This window comes from Phoca vitulina, unplaced genomic scaffold (assembly GCF_004348235.1).
Source record: "Phoca vitulina isolate PV1807 unplaced genomic scaffold, GSC_HSeal_1.0 scaffold9, whole genome shotgun sequence".
In the NCBI taxonomy this organism is placed as follows: domain Eukaryota; kingdom Metazoa; phylum Chordata; class Mammalia; order Carnivora; family Phocidae; genus Phoca; species Phoca vitulina.
In genome coordinates this window covers 32,489,852-32,505,175 of record NW_022589712.1, presented here as the reverse complement: position 1 = coordinate 32,505,175, position 15,324 = coordinate 32,489,852, and the positions used below count along the sequence as shown (strand labels likewise).

General features: G+C 37.8%; 1 pseudogene; it reads right to left on the bottom strand.

Moving 5' to 3' along the window:
• Positions 1-14,177: 14,177 nt before the first annotated feature.
• Positions 14,178-14,392, bottom strand: LOC116634782 (annotated as a pseudogene).
• Positions 14,393-15,324: the final 932 nt, after the last annotated feature.

The following is a 15,324-nucleotide window of genomic DNA, read 5'->3' as shown; positions in this document are numbered from 1 at the left end:
CAAGCAGAAGAAAATGAATGTCCCAGCTCAAGAAGAGAGAAATAAAATTCACCCTTACATCAGCTTTTTGTTCTATTTGGGCCCTCAGTGGATTGGATGATGCCTGCCCACAGTGGTGAAGGCAGATCTTCTTTCCTCATCTATAGATTCAAATGATAGTCTCTTCCTAAAGCATCCTCACAGACACATTCAAGAATAATCTGGTCTATCCTTAGCCCAGTCAGGTTGATACATGTAAAATTAACCATCATAGTGACTGTGCTTGGGATGGCTGGAGATGCAATGTGGGGGTGTGTGTATGGGGTGGGGGGGTGAGTTTGAGTGGTCGACAATATCAACATCCCTATTCAAGGAATGTCCTGGTTCCCATCTTCTCTGCAGGTACTCTGGATACCACAGGTACTGTGTTTGAATCATTCAATGATATTTTAGGTGCAGGGGAAGTTAGGTCCAGTCTTGAATAGCCTAGAACATATGTAGAGAAAACCAGAAAACAGATTCTTTGAAAGAATGAGGTTATTCCAGGCATAGTTACTGTGCCAACTTAAAACTACTTCAAGGTGAAATTTTCTTAGGCAGGGCCAGAAAAAGAGCAGAGACCTGTGTGTGTAGTCAACTTTGATTTTTTTATATTTGGAAAGTTGTATTTTCTCAACTTGTTTATTTTTATGGCCTTGAATTTATCTGTGTTTTGATTTTTACAGCTATATTTTTAAAATGTCCAATCTGCCGGAAATAGAGTGAAAGAAGAGAAGATAAGGAAAGATTTTGTGCAAAGCTAGGCAACAGGCCAAGGAAATGGAAAGCTGATTGTGTCCAGACATAACAGCGGCGGCAGAAGCAAAACTTAGGGAGATTTGGAACACTTCGTGATACTGACTGGTTGGCATAGTGGTGAGTTAAATATTTTAGGCCGAAGAGAGAAAATTGGGATCTGTTCCTCTCACGTCAAAGTTTCTTAAACTTTCAGCAGAAGATACAATTTATTTTGCAACTGATGATCTTTAATTGGAGAGTATTTAGGGAAAAGAATATAGTTAACTATTTAATTTTATACATTCGGTTAGGTGGGGATCTAAAATTTCTATAAATAATGTTTCACAGTTTTCTATGTAGAAGCCTCACATCACTTTAGTTAGATTTATTCCTAGGTATTTGATTTTTTTTCATGCTATTATAAATGGCATCATCTTAAAGTATTTCATTTTCTAACTATTTTTTATTGTGAATAGAAATGCAAATGGTTTTAGTATGTTTGCTCATATCCAGTGACCTTAATAAACTCAATTTTTAATTCTGTTTTTCTGTAAATTCTTTTGGATTTTCTATGTACACTGTGGTTGTTTTAAAATCTTCCCATAAATTCTCTGAGACATCTCTCTTTGGAAGAGCCTAATTTCCCTCCATTGAGTGTGGACAGTACTTGGTTACCTGCTTTTCATAAAATAAAATGTCATAGAAATGCCAGAGTGTGACATCTAAGGCAAAGTTAGAAAAGGCGTTGTGGTTTCAATCTTGTCCTCTTTTAGATCATTTGTTCTGGGAAGCAAGCTGCCAGACCATGAAGACCACCAAGCAACTCTATGGAAAGACCCATGTGGAAAGAACTGAGTGAGGCTTCCTGCCAACAGCCAGCAAGAAACTGAAGGCTTCTGCTAACAGCCATGTGCAGGAGCAATCTTGGAAGTGGATGCTCTCAAACTTGCAGGCGAGCCTTTGGATGACCTACCTGATGTCATGCACTACCTTACACCAAAATCAACCAGTGAAGCCACTCCTCAGTTCCTGGCCTACAAAACCCGTGAGATGATAAAACTTGTTGCTTTAAGCTGCTAAGTTTGGGGTAATTTTTTATGTAGAAATAGATTACTAAAATATACACTATTATGCTTTATTTGCCAATAATAGTTTTATTTCTCTCTTCTCAATCCTTTTATTATTTTATTCCTTGCCTTAGTATGCTAGGTAGGATCACCAGGGTATGAGTAGAAGTGATGATAGTGTGTCTCCATATCGCGTTCCTCGTTCCAAAGAGATTTCATGTATTTATCATTGTTTGATGGTTATGATAGGCTTATTTGGTAAATATCCTTCATCAAGGTAACAATACTCCTTTCTATTCTAAATTTCTAAGAGTTTACTTTTTATTTATTTTTTTAATTTTTCTAGAGAGATAGTGTGTGTTCACACTAGAGCGTATTAGTGGAAGAGGAGGGGCAGAGGGAGAGAGAGAGAGAGAGAGAGGGAGAGAAAGAACCCTAAGCTGGCTCTAAGCCCGGCCCAGAGCTGGCAAGGGGTTCGATCTCATGACCCTGAGATCATGACCTGAGCTGAAATCAAGAGCTAGACTTTTAACAGACTGAGCCACCCAGGTGCCCCTACTTTTTCTTTTTTAAAATTAAGAATAGGTATTGAATTTAATTAATATAATCATATATAATTTATTTCCTTTATCTGGTTATGAGTTGAATTATATTAATTGATTTCAGAATGTTAAACCAGATTTGCACTCCTATTATAAATTCAACTTGATTGTGGTGTGTTATCTTTGTACACACGGCTATATTAGATTTGCTAGTATTGTATTTAGGTTTTTTGCATTTTCATTCATAAGAGTAAATGGACTATAACATTTCCTTTTTAATAGTATCCTTATCAGGTTTTGATATCAAGATTATGTTGGCCTTATAGAACAAGCTAGTAAATTTACACTCATTTTCTATTTTCTGGAAGTTTCTGTAAGGTTGGAGTTATTTTTCCTTAGTGTATAAATCATTCACTAATAAAGCCATCTGGGCTTATAGTTTTCTTTGTGGAAAGTTTTAATTATGGGTTTATATTTTTATTTTTATTAAAGTCTCAGTAAGTCGCATTTTTTCAAGGAATTCTTTATTTTTGAATTTTCAAATTTATAGACATTAATTGTCCATAATGTTTTTATTATCTTTTTTATGTCAAAAGGATCTGTAGTGATGTCCCTTATTTCATTCCTGACCTAGGTCCTTGTGCTTTTTCTCTTTTTTCTTGATCCATCTTCCCAGAGACTTATCAATTTTATTAGCTATTTTAAAGAAGGGGCACCTGGGTGGCTCAGTTGGTTGAGCCTCCAATTCTTTTGATTTTGGCTCAGGTCATGATCTGAGTCATGAGATGGAGCCCTGGGTCAGGCTCTGTGCTCAGCAGGGAGTCTGCTTGAGATCCTCTCTCTCTCCCTCTCCCTCTGTCACCACCCCCCAAGTAGGTGCACACTCTCTCTCTCTCAAATAAATAATAAATCTTTAAAAAAAAAAGAAAAACCTTTGACTTTATTGATTTTTCTCCATTATACAAGTGTTTTCTACCTAATTAGTATTTGTTCTTATCTTTATTACTTAACTCCAACCTGTTCATTAGCTGTTATTCTTCTAAAATTTTGAAAAAGATACATGGATAATTGATTTTCAATACTTCTTATCTAACATACACTTTTATGACTATAAAATTCTCTCAAAACATTCCAGACATTTTGATGTTATACTTTTGGTTTTATTCAGTTAAAAATATTTTTAATTCAAAATCTAGGTGTGTTTTACAGTATTTGATATCAAGACTCACTGTAAAGCTCCAGGATATGTGATATTGCTAGAAAGATAAACAAATAGACCACTGAAACAAAATAGATTGCCCCAAAACAAACCCACACATCCTTCCTGGGCACTTGATTGATGAGAAAGGTGCCACTGCAAGGAAATGGAGAAAAGATGTCCTGTCAATGAATAATATTGAGTCCATTGGAGGACTTAAACAGGAAAAGAAATGAATCTTGACCCATACTTCCTTCCATACATAAAAATCAGTTGTAGCTGGATTATTGACCTGTGTAAGTGGTAAAACAATAAAGCTGCTATCTATGAGATCATATAAAAGAATGTCTTCATGATGACAATATCTTAGAGTTAACACATGCATGTATACACACACACACACAACACTAACCATAAAAAAAGCAAATTAATCAATTGCCCTTCATTAACATTAGGAATGCTTGTTCATCAGAAGGTACCATAGAGAAAGTGAAAGGCAACCTGAGGTGGAAGTGAATGTTTGGAATTCATGTATCTGACAAAGTATTCTTACCTGGAATTCATAAAGATCACTTACAAAAAAAAAAAAAAAAAGCCAAAAACTCAATGAAAAATTGGCAAAAGACATGGAAACTTCACTAAAACACAATACTCAAATGGTCAACAAACACATGAAATTGGGCTCGACTTTACTAGTCACCAGAGGATTGCAAATTAAAATTACAGCATTACGCCACTATATACCCATCAGAATGGCTAAAATTGAAAAGAATGATACACCGAATGTTAAGGATGATGAGAGAAGAAATTGGTAAAACCACTTTAGAAAATTACTTGGCAGTATACACGAAAACTGAACATATGCACATCTTATGGCTCCATAATTCTACTCCAGGGAATATATTCTAAAGAAATGTGTACATAAACGCACCAGGACATATATGCAAATGTGCAGAGCAGCATTTTTTGTAACAGTCCAAATAACAGAATATCCACAAACAATAGGATTATAGAATACCCATATAACCAGTGACAGTACAATAATAAAAACAAAGTAATTATGGCAATAAACAAACATGGATGTACCTCAACAATATAACGCTGAATGAAAAAAGCCAGACAAAAGAATATATACCGTGCAATTCTATCTATATGGAGTTCAAAACAGGCAATAAATCTATGGTGATAGCAATCAAAGATGATGGTTAATTTTGCCAGTGAAGTAGCGACTGAGGGGGTTTCTGGGGTGCTGGCAATGATCTATTTCCTGATATGGGAAGTGGTCATACAGGTGTGTGAACTTTCCTAAAATCCATTGAGTAGTAAACTTATGATTTGTGCACTTTTCTGAATGAATGTTATACCTCAATAAAAAAAAAAAAGTTTAATTAAAAAACAAATGCTGACAGGCACCTGGGTCGCTTAGTCGGTTAAGCACCTGCCTTCGGCTCGGGTCATGATCTGGGATCCTGGGATCGAGCGGCATCTGGCTCCCTGCTGAGGAGGGAGTCTGCTTCTCCCTCTCCCTCTGCCTCTCCCCCCTAGCTCATGCTCTATCTCTCACTCACTCTCTTCTCAAGTAAATAAATAAAATCTTAAAAAAAAGTGCTGAGGAAAAAAAATATAGATCTTTTGATCTCTAAGTGGTGGTGTCTCTCTGCATTTATCTTAGGCCTTCACAGCAGAAAGAAAGAACTCCTCACACTGTGAATATATTTCAAATTGTCTTAAAAGTATTAACACCAGTTTAAAAATAGCATAGATTGTACCTTTAACATTTGGTTTAATAGGATTGATTTGTCTTCTTAACTCCAACCTGTTAATTACTGCTAAGTAACAGCTTTTATTTTTAATTCTGGAAAAAATTTTTAAAAGGAACATGGTTGTCAAAATTAAATATGCTTTTGTCCCTCAAAATTATAGATACTTTTAGTTTTCATATTTGAATGAATACATTTAATATTTCTCAACAGCAGTTTTGTCTTGTATTCAGGAAGATCAAATTACTGACTTTAAAATAAATATGTGGTGGAAATGTATTTCTATCTATATGGCCTTGATTCCCAAGGTCTGTATTCTTTATTTTTGAGCAACATATCAACATGAATTGGATATGATTATTCTTGTGAGTTATCAAGAAATTAGGATAGTGGCATAATTATGTATATCTAAAGAAATACATCATTCATCACATACAGATTCTAAAATGAGAATCGTTTTTTAAAAAAAATCATAGGATATGGAATGCATAGCTTGTGGGAGAATTTATCTAGTTAAAGGAGGGCTTGCCCTAATATTATTGTCCTTGTTATCCATCAAAAAACCAAAGCCAAAGCCAAAATGAAAAAAACAAGAAAGGATAGAAAACAAATTAAGACCAAAAACAAGAGGCTAAATGAACAAGTTACTTTTTTCCAGTTTGGTAGCATGATCCCTTCTTTAGATCACAGAACAATTTTAGTAAAGAGAATTGCCAGAGGAAAGGATGAGAAACAAGACCCAGGAAACAATGTAAAACAGGGAACTGAAAAACACTTCTAAATAAGTGTTTAACCAATTGTTTGGAATTCAATGGGGTTCGTTCTAAGCAGGTGGAATTTTCTGCTATGATTATATTTATATATTTAATAATATATGCCTCCTTTAAATTCTTTAAGCTACATTCTAAAAGCCAGTTTACTAGAAGAGGATTGAAGTCTTAGTTCTCAACCATTCTTACTGGCTTAGTGCTATCTTATAAGTCCTTCTGGAAAAGAAATGCATGTTTTTGTACTCCCACCAATTCAGATGGAAAGGGTGGTGATGGTCAACAGAGTAAAGACAATCTGGGCAATAGAGTTCCATCCGAAAGTGCGGGAGGAGTGCAAGTTCACCGCATGTGCAAAACGACAATGGCTACAAGTGACACTTTCTGCTGTATTATTACTCATTTAAATTTCAGGTTTTCCTTTTTGTTCTTGTTATTTTCTGCAGCTTTCTGATATTGTCTATCTTTAAAACAACAACAACAAAAATCAAACTTTTTAAAAAGACTTCTTTATTTTAAAGAGAAAGAGCGCAGAAGGGAGGGGCGGAAGGAGAGGGAGAGAAAGTCTTAAGCAGACTCCATGCTGAGTGCGGAGTCTGACAAGGGGCTTGATCTCAGGACTCTGAGATCTTGCCCTGAGCCGAAACCAAGAGTCGGAGGCTTAACCGACTGTGCCACCCAGGTGCCCCCCCCCAAAAATTTTTTTTTTAAATTTTCCTCTCACCTACAGTCATAAACCCTTTTTGGTTTGTTTTTTGTTTTTTATTTTTAAGTCAAATTCCTTTCTCTGATTCTCAGACTCCTTAGGATTTGGAGTGTAACCATTGTATCTGAGCATCTCATGAATATTTCTCCACCCTTTTCCCAGTTTGTCACCTTTCACTAACTTTTTACTATTCATGTCTCCAATCTGCAAATCTAGACTTTTTACTTCCCACCACACAGATTGTCATTCCCTTTGACATTATCTCAAGTCCAATAAATTGTCTAACTCTTGTTACCAGTGGTCTGTGAGTTGACAAGGCACTCTGCTTGACCCTTTGTACTAGAGAAAGTATCCTTTGATGTCAATAAGACTTTTCAGTATATCAAGTTTGCTGGAGAATTGGTAAACATGTAAAGGAAGAGATAGGAACATGGGAAATCAGTTTGTCATTATTTCTATTTCATTTACTTTATAATCTTACAGAAAAGTCTAAAATCCTGTATTTATTATGAGACTATAACCATGTAAACTACTTTGAAGTTATGACTTCAAAAAGGTTTTCAACATCATGAGGTCTAACAGGGCAGAGAAGACTTACTTTATTATAAGTCTTATTTAATCAGCAAAGAACTTTGATAATTTACAAAGTTTCTAAACAAAATTATCTAAACATTTGGAAGCTATTAAAGAACTGAAGAAGTTATGCCACAGTTACATTTAGGAAGGTATTTTTATTATAAATTCCTTATAAAGTAAGTCTGTGAAAAATAAAACTAAGCTACCATTACCACTTTATTCAAATTTCTCATATTAATTAGGCCTAGACATTTAAAAATATTACAATTGAAATATAAGTTTACTCTTTGGGAAAACAATGACTTAGAATTTACCCTGTGATATATATATATATATATTTTGACTTTAATAATAATATAAGATATCATTTATATACATTTGCACGTTAACAATATTAAAATATTACAGACTTAGAAGTCAGCAGAATTAGCTTTAAATTCCAGCTCATCGCTTACTAGTTGCATGAACTCAGGCAAGGTTTGTTTTGTTTTGTTTTGTTTTAAGATTTTTATTTATTTGACAGAGAGAGACACAGTGAGAGAAGGAACACAAGCAGGGGGAGTGGGAGAGAGATAAGCAGGTTTCCCACAGAGCAGGGAGCCCGATGCGGGGCTCGATCCCAAGACCCCGGGATCATGACCTGAGCCAAAGGCAGACACTTAATGACTGAGCCACCCAGGCGCCCCCAGGCAAGGTTTATCAACTCAGAGCCATGATATTCTCCTCTGTATGGCATAGAGATACCCTTTCAACACAAGATGATTAAATAATGTAATACCTGGAAATACCTAGCACAGCACCTAGCATTGAGTATATGCTCAGTAAATTTTTCCCCCTTCTTTCCCTTCCCTTCCATTTTACTTCCTCCTTCCTTTTACCATTGGTGTCAATATGGGACACTGGCTTTTCACTTCAGGGTCTAAGGGGATGGTGCCTAAGGGTTTTTTAAAAATTCCCTTATTCTTTATATTTTTCCATTGTTACCAACGGCTTAAACACTGGAAATCCTCGAGAGGACTATGTGTTTATTTCAGGGACAGGAGTGTAGGGAGAAAGCTGTAAGAGTGTATTTTGTTTGACAGTAGGTCATGGATAAAGGCAGAAAACTCGTTTTCTACTGAGCCCTATTCTGAGCCTTACAATACCTCAGATTTATAATACTGGCTCATTTTTATCCTACTACTCAGGTCTGCCTGACTCTAAAGCACATGTTTTTTTCCTCCAAAATGCCTTCACTTGCTTTTATATATGTGCCTAAGGGACAAATGGTAGATTCTGGTAGGTGGTAGATTCTGGTCTAGTGGTAGGAGGAAAATTCATGTGGAGTTTTAAACCGCTGACTTAGCAAATGGATGCAGAAGGCCAGGACAGATCTGAGCAGGGGGCTATTTAAAAACAAAAACTGAAAGGGGAAAACCCAAGGCATAAAAATAAATCAAGAGTAGTGTTGCCTGAGCAACTGTTCACTGATTCCCTGAACTGTGGAAAGGTTGATGAAAATAATAGCTGAGAATCAGAGCAAGGCCTGAGGCCAGGATGTACCAAATTCAAGGCAAACGAAATCAGCTTAGGCTGAGCTGTAAGTGGAGGATGCATTGAAAGGAAGTTGAAAATATATCAAAGAACAGGGGTGCCTGGGTGGCTCAGTCGATAAGCGTCTGCCTTCGGCTCGGGTCATGATCCCGGGGTCCAGCCCCGCATTGGGCTCCCTGCTTAGCAGGAAGCCTGCTTCGCTTCTCCCTCTCCCACTCCTAGCTTGTGTTCCCTCTCTTGCTGTCTCTCTCTCTCTCTCTCTCTGTCAAATAAATAAATAAATAAATAAATAAATAAATAAATAAAATCTCTAAAAAAATATGTATATATATCAAATAACAGGGATGCATGATGTCAGGTAACTCATGATTTAAATCCCCAGAATACCGTGGAGCCTTCCCGAACTGGGGAGAACTCCTTCAAGACCATCAATCAAGCTGGACAAATGGGGCTTAAAGGCAACATTCTCCTACTTACAGTCCGCTCCCGGCCAAGTCTCTGTTCTGCAAGGAGTGTTCCTGTTCCTGTGAGCCATGCCTATCAGCTGGGCACACTTTATTATATATTTGTTGTATGAATGATGATAGAAAACAGAAGGTATTGATTTCATAGCTCAGTATATAGCTGTCTTTCTCTTGGGTATATCTTTGCCATGACTCCTGATACTTAAAAAATAAATTTTTTAAGGGTAAGTAGCCAAGTTAAACTATCGTTCTTATGTTTATCTAGAAAGTGTGTCACTAATTAGTGATGAGTAAAATGAGGGATTCTGATCAGATAGATCTGGTTCAAGCCTTAGTTCTACCCTTTACAAACTGAGTGACTGTAAGCAAATGACCTAACCTCTCTAAATTTCAGTTTTTTTCACCTGTAAATACGGGCATTTTTGATAGTAGCTATTTCAGTTGGAGGTTGACAAATTGAGATGTCAATATCATGCCAGAACACTTCAGACCAAATCATCTAAACTTTTTACTTTTTACTTACCACTACCAGACTCACAGGCATTGGCTTGTTGACTGTACCTTCACAATATGTCCAGATATATTTGCTTTCAAGCATCTCCACTGCTCTTGTCTTGGTCTAAACTACCATCATCTATCACTTGGGTTATTACAATAACCTCCTAGCTGCTTTCAATGTTTCCACTCTTGCTGATGCCCCCTTCACACTTTTCTCAATGTTGTATCCAGTACCCACCTTTTTTAAAAAGATTTTATTTATTTGAGAGAGAGAGAGTGTGTGCACGAGCAGGGCTGTGGGGGGTGGGGGAGCAGAGGGAGAAGCAGAGAAGCAGACTCCCTGCTAAGCAGGGAGCCGAATGCAGGGCTGATCCCAAAGCCCTGAGAGCATGACCTGAGCAGAAGACAGCCTCTTAACTGACTGAGCTACCCAGATGCCCCTTTTACCATCTTTTGAAATAAAAGTCAGGGGCACCTGGATGGCTCAGTTGGTTAAGCATCTGACTTCGGTTCAGATCATGATCTCAGGGTCCCGGGATTGAGTCCCACATTAGGCTCCATGCTAAGCAGGGAGTCTGCTTCTCCCTCTCCCTCTCCCTCTCCCTCTTGCTCTCCCCCTGCCCCTCCCACTGCAGCTCTCTCTCTGTCAAATAAATAAATAAAATATATTTTTAAAAAAAAGAAAGAAAGAAAACTCAGATCAGCTCAATCATCTGCTCAGCACACCTCCGTCCCTAGAGTTTCCCATGTTACTTAGAGAAGGACCAGTCCTTGCAATGTTTTCCAAAGACACAGGATTTGGTCCAACTTGCTCTTCCCTGTCTTCATCCTCTGATGCTCTCCCATTTTTTTATTCCACTCCAGCTCTTCCCGGAACACACATTCATAACTACCTCATGTAGATAATTTGCATTTGCTGAGCTCTCTGAACGGAATGTTTTTCCATCCAGTGTATGCAAGCTTGGCTCTTTCTCCTTTCTCAGATCTTTATTCAGAGGTTACCTCCTCAGAGAGGACTTCTTTCACTACTTTACCTAATATTGCACAACTCTCTCTCTCTCTCTCTCCCCCTCCCTCTCTGCCATCCTTTCCTCCCACCCACCCTCCCTCCTTCCTGCCCTTCTTCCTTCCCTTCCTTTCTCTTCCTCCCTCCCTCCCTCCTCTGCTTTCCTTTTTTTTTCTTGGTTCTTATCACCATCTAACATCCTAAATGTTTTACTAATTTATCTTTAACTATCCCCCTAGAATATGAGTTCCAAAGAAGCTGTGATTCTTAACTGTTTTATACCTTAGCCTGTTGTATACCTTTGCCAAACAGTGCTTGGCAAATAGCAGTTGCTCAATAAATAAATATAAAGTACATGTTGAACCAATAAATGAATGATTAGGAAGCCAAGATGTGGCTCAACCATTTATCTATCTATACTTATACTTATTGGACACGTCTCCCTGGATGACACTGATTTTAAGTGAAAACTCATTCTGATGTTCAACTCTAGCTAATGAGAAAACACCTCCCCAAAACATAGCCCCCACTATTGGGGTGAAGATTCTCCAAGGTCTAAAGAAAGCAGGGAAGGAAAGGGAAGCTTCTAGAAGTTTTTAGTCAAGTCAGAAGATAGGTAGAAAATGCTGGTTGTCAACCCTCCCCTTATACACACACACAAACTGAGCCACTATTGGTAGGCAAGGGCCATAAATTGGGGAAGATGTGGCCTCTCGTTTGGACCAACCAAACATTTTGGGATCAGGAAATTCTGTCTGAGCAAAGAGAGAATGTCACTCACAAAAGCCTCTTGACTCTGGGGCAAACTACTTGGATGTGGAAGAGAAATGTGGAAGGAAATTTCATCACAGGAAGGCAGCAGGACTCCAAAACATTCTGTAAAACTCTTTATAAACTTGAATGTTTTAGACTATTTCTGTGCCTTCTCTTTATTCATTCATTCAACTCTAAAATTTTTACATAGCATAAAATCTCATCTGCAGGGAGAGATTGGTGAACAGCTTGGAGAAGCACTTCCCAATGTCCCAACCATTTACATACACTCCACAGCCTTTTACTGCTCATCTGTAACTAAACAGTTGCTTGCAAGAAAATGCTGAAATCATGAGTTTTCTCACTACATTCATTATAAGTTTTCAGAATATGTTACCATGGAAGATTTCATGTGAGAGATGGAGGCAGAGAAGTAAGGGAGAGAGATGGAGGCGTGAGAAAGATTAATCAGGTTAATAGCAAGCAAAGGAAGAGGCATTATCCAAATTTGAAAGGAATAAAATTTTGCATAAGTTGACAGGGAGGAAAAAGGGAGCTGGTGACAGTTCATCTACAAGAAGGTCTTTTGCTCTAGAATTATCTTACCACAGTCACTTCTTGGATTGCCTCTAAAAGAACTAATTATGTGGTTTTCTTAGGTCTGAACAAATCCTTTTTTATACTGCTCTTTATGGCAGACTATAGCATGAGTCAGAAATTCCAAAAGCATGATAATCTCCATCCTTTGTAGCACCTGCTCCAACTTTATGTTAATCATTTGTGGATAATCTTGAAAGCTGAGAGCTACACGCTTCCTACTGTTGTATCTAAAAATCGATAGTTATGATACCAGATTCAGTTGATGAGATCATCATGCTTTGTATTTTCAGACTTTAATTTTGACTTCAAAGTTTTCAGAAAAATAAATTCCAGAGACAGCATTATTTTTCCTTTAAAAGACTTGAACATACTTACTGATACATTAAAAAAAAAAAAACTGAAAAAACGTCCTGCAAAGACAATCATTTTATAGTGACTTCAGGCTGCTGAAGTCTGAACAACTCCAGAGCAGCTTAAATCTTTATTCAGAAGTATCACACCTAGAAAGAGGAGGTTTTCTGTTGTTTTATTGTGGTAAAGTATATAGAACATAAAATTTACCATTTTAGCCATTTTAAGTGTACAGTTCAGTGGCCTTAAGTATATTCACAATGTTATATAACCATCACCGCTTCTCATATCTAGAACTTTCTATCATCCCTAACAAAAACTCTGTGCATGCTAACTACCAACTAACCATTCCCCTTGACCATCAGTTCCTGGTAACTTCTAATCTATTTTCGGTCTCTATGAATTTGCCTATTCTAGATACTCCTATCAGTGGAATCACACAATATTTGTTTTTTTGTGTCTGGCTTATTTGACTTAGCATAATGTTTTCAAGTTTCATTCATGTCATAGCATGTATCAGAATTTCATTGTTTTTTAAGGCTGAATAAATATTCTGTTGTATGCATATACTACAATTTGTTTATCCATTCATCTGCTGATGGGCATCTGGGTTGTTTCAACCTTTTGGCAATTGTAAAAAATGCTCCTATGCACATTGGTACACAATGTTTTGTTTTTAAATATAATGATGTTTATTTTCTCCTAAATGATTCAAAGAACTTTTTCTAAAATTATTGTTTGGCCTCTTGGCAAATATATCCCCACATCAAACCTTTAGTTAAGATTATTTTTTTAAAGATTTTTTAATTTATTTATGAGAGAGAGAGAAAGTGACCACAAGCAAGGTGGGGGAAGCAGAGGGAGAGGGAGAAACAGACTCCCTGCTGAGCGGGAAGCCTGATGTGGGACTCAGTCCCAGGAGCCCAAGATCATGACCTGAGCCGAAGGCAGGTGCTTAAGCAACTGAGCCACCCAGGTGCCCCTAGTTAAGATTATTTAGTAAGTCATTTTAAAAAGTCTCGGTTTATCAAAAGACCAAATTCCCAGTGGATCATGGGCAATTCTGCACAGGTCCATGTGGGGCAGTAGCCCACACCTTGGAGGCTGCATATTAGAACCCAAAATACTGAACTTTCAATCCCTACACCGGAATAACCAAATTAGATTCTCGGGGTGGACTAGGATATTTGTCACACTCCTCTCCCAGGAGTGGGGGGCAGGAGGACTGAAAATTCCAACCCTCTAATCACATGATTGATTCTCCCGACAACCAGCACCCCCTCCTCCCCATCTTAGGGGATTTCTAAAAGTCACCTCATAAACTCAGTTGTAGTTGAAAAGGCTTGGTATGAATAACAAGACATCCATTTCACCTGTATGGCTCAGAAGTGACTTCAAGAACTGAGGATAAGAGACCAAATATCATAATAAAACATCCTCCCATTTCTCTTACCAGAAAATTCCAAGGCCTTTGGGAGCTCTGTACCAGAAACAGGGACAAATGTACAAACACGTATACATACAAATGTATATACATACAAAAATACATATAGACATTTAAAATCCAAAATGTGTTTATTGGGATAGCTTCCCACTCGTCTTGATTCGGGATGCTTTCAGTGCTGCTTCCGTCTGAAGGAGCATCCTTCTGCAAGCCTTGCTTTTCCTACGGCAGGTTGGCAGAGGACCGCAGAGCAGCCAACACAGAACTACTGTGTGTGCATGGCTGAAGATGGTGGGGATTTTATCCTGTCCTGGGTATTTCACCTCCATGAACTAGGACCTGGGGCTCTGCACCAGGCACTTCTTGTGTTTCCTCTTTTCCTCGTCTAGAAAGGGATGAAGGAGATCCTTTGTGAAAGGCGTGTTCTTGTGAGGAAGTCGTCGCTGTTGGAAAATAGATTTCTTATTATAAATCACAATATACACCTCCCCAATGTAGGAGGCCATCATACAGTCCCATTAAGGGCCTAAATAGAATTTAAAAGGTAAAGAAGGGGAGAATTTGCTCCCCCACACCCTGGCTGCTTGAGCTGGGACATTGGTCTTCTGCTCCATGACCGAGACTTCCACCATTGGCACTCCTGGTTTCTAGGGCTTCAGACTTGGACTTGGAACTACATCACTGGCTCTCCTGGGTTTCCAGCCTGCTGACTGAAGGTCATGGGACTTCTCAGCCTCTATAATCACATGAAACAATTCCTTATTTTAAAAATCACATATATAGGGGTGCCTGGCTGGCTTAGTCAGTAGAGCATGTGACTCTTGATCTCAGGGTCATGAGTTCAAGCCCCATGTTGGGCATGGAGCCTATTTAAAAAAAAAAAAAAGAAATGTGGGATCTCAGGCCCCACCCTAGACCCGCAATAATAGAAAAAACCCATATCTAGATATTGATATGGAAATATGCTCCTATTGGTTCTGTTTCTCCAGAGAACCCTGATTAATAGGCAGTTCAGTTATTCAGAAAACAAAAACAAAAAACAAAAATAGGAGCCAAGTATAAGAGAATTGTATGGGAAGCAATTCAACTTCCAGCAATATAAGGCTAAGAACTATAATCAATCTGAAGGTATTGTCTTTATTTTTCATCTTTTAGTATGCAGTCATTTGAATCACTTCTGTACCAGTTGCTGAAATTACTCATTTAAGGAGAGCTAAGTTTGCTCCATCTAAATACAGAACCCACATAAGTGGAAAGATGGTAAAATCTTTCCAACTCCTGGTATGAAAATATTTTAAATATT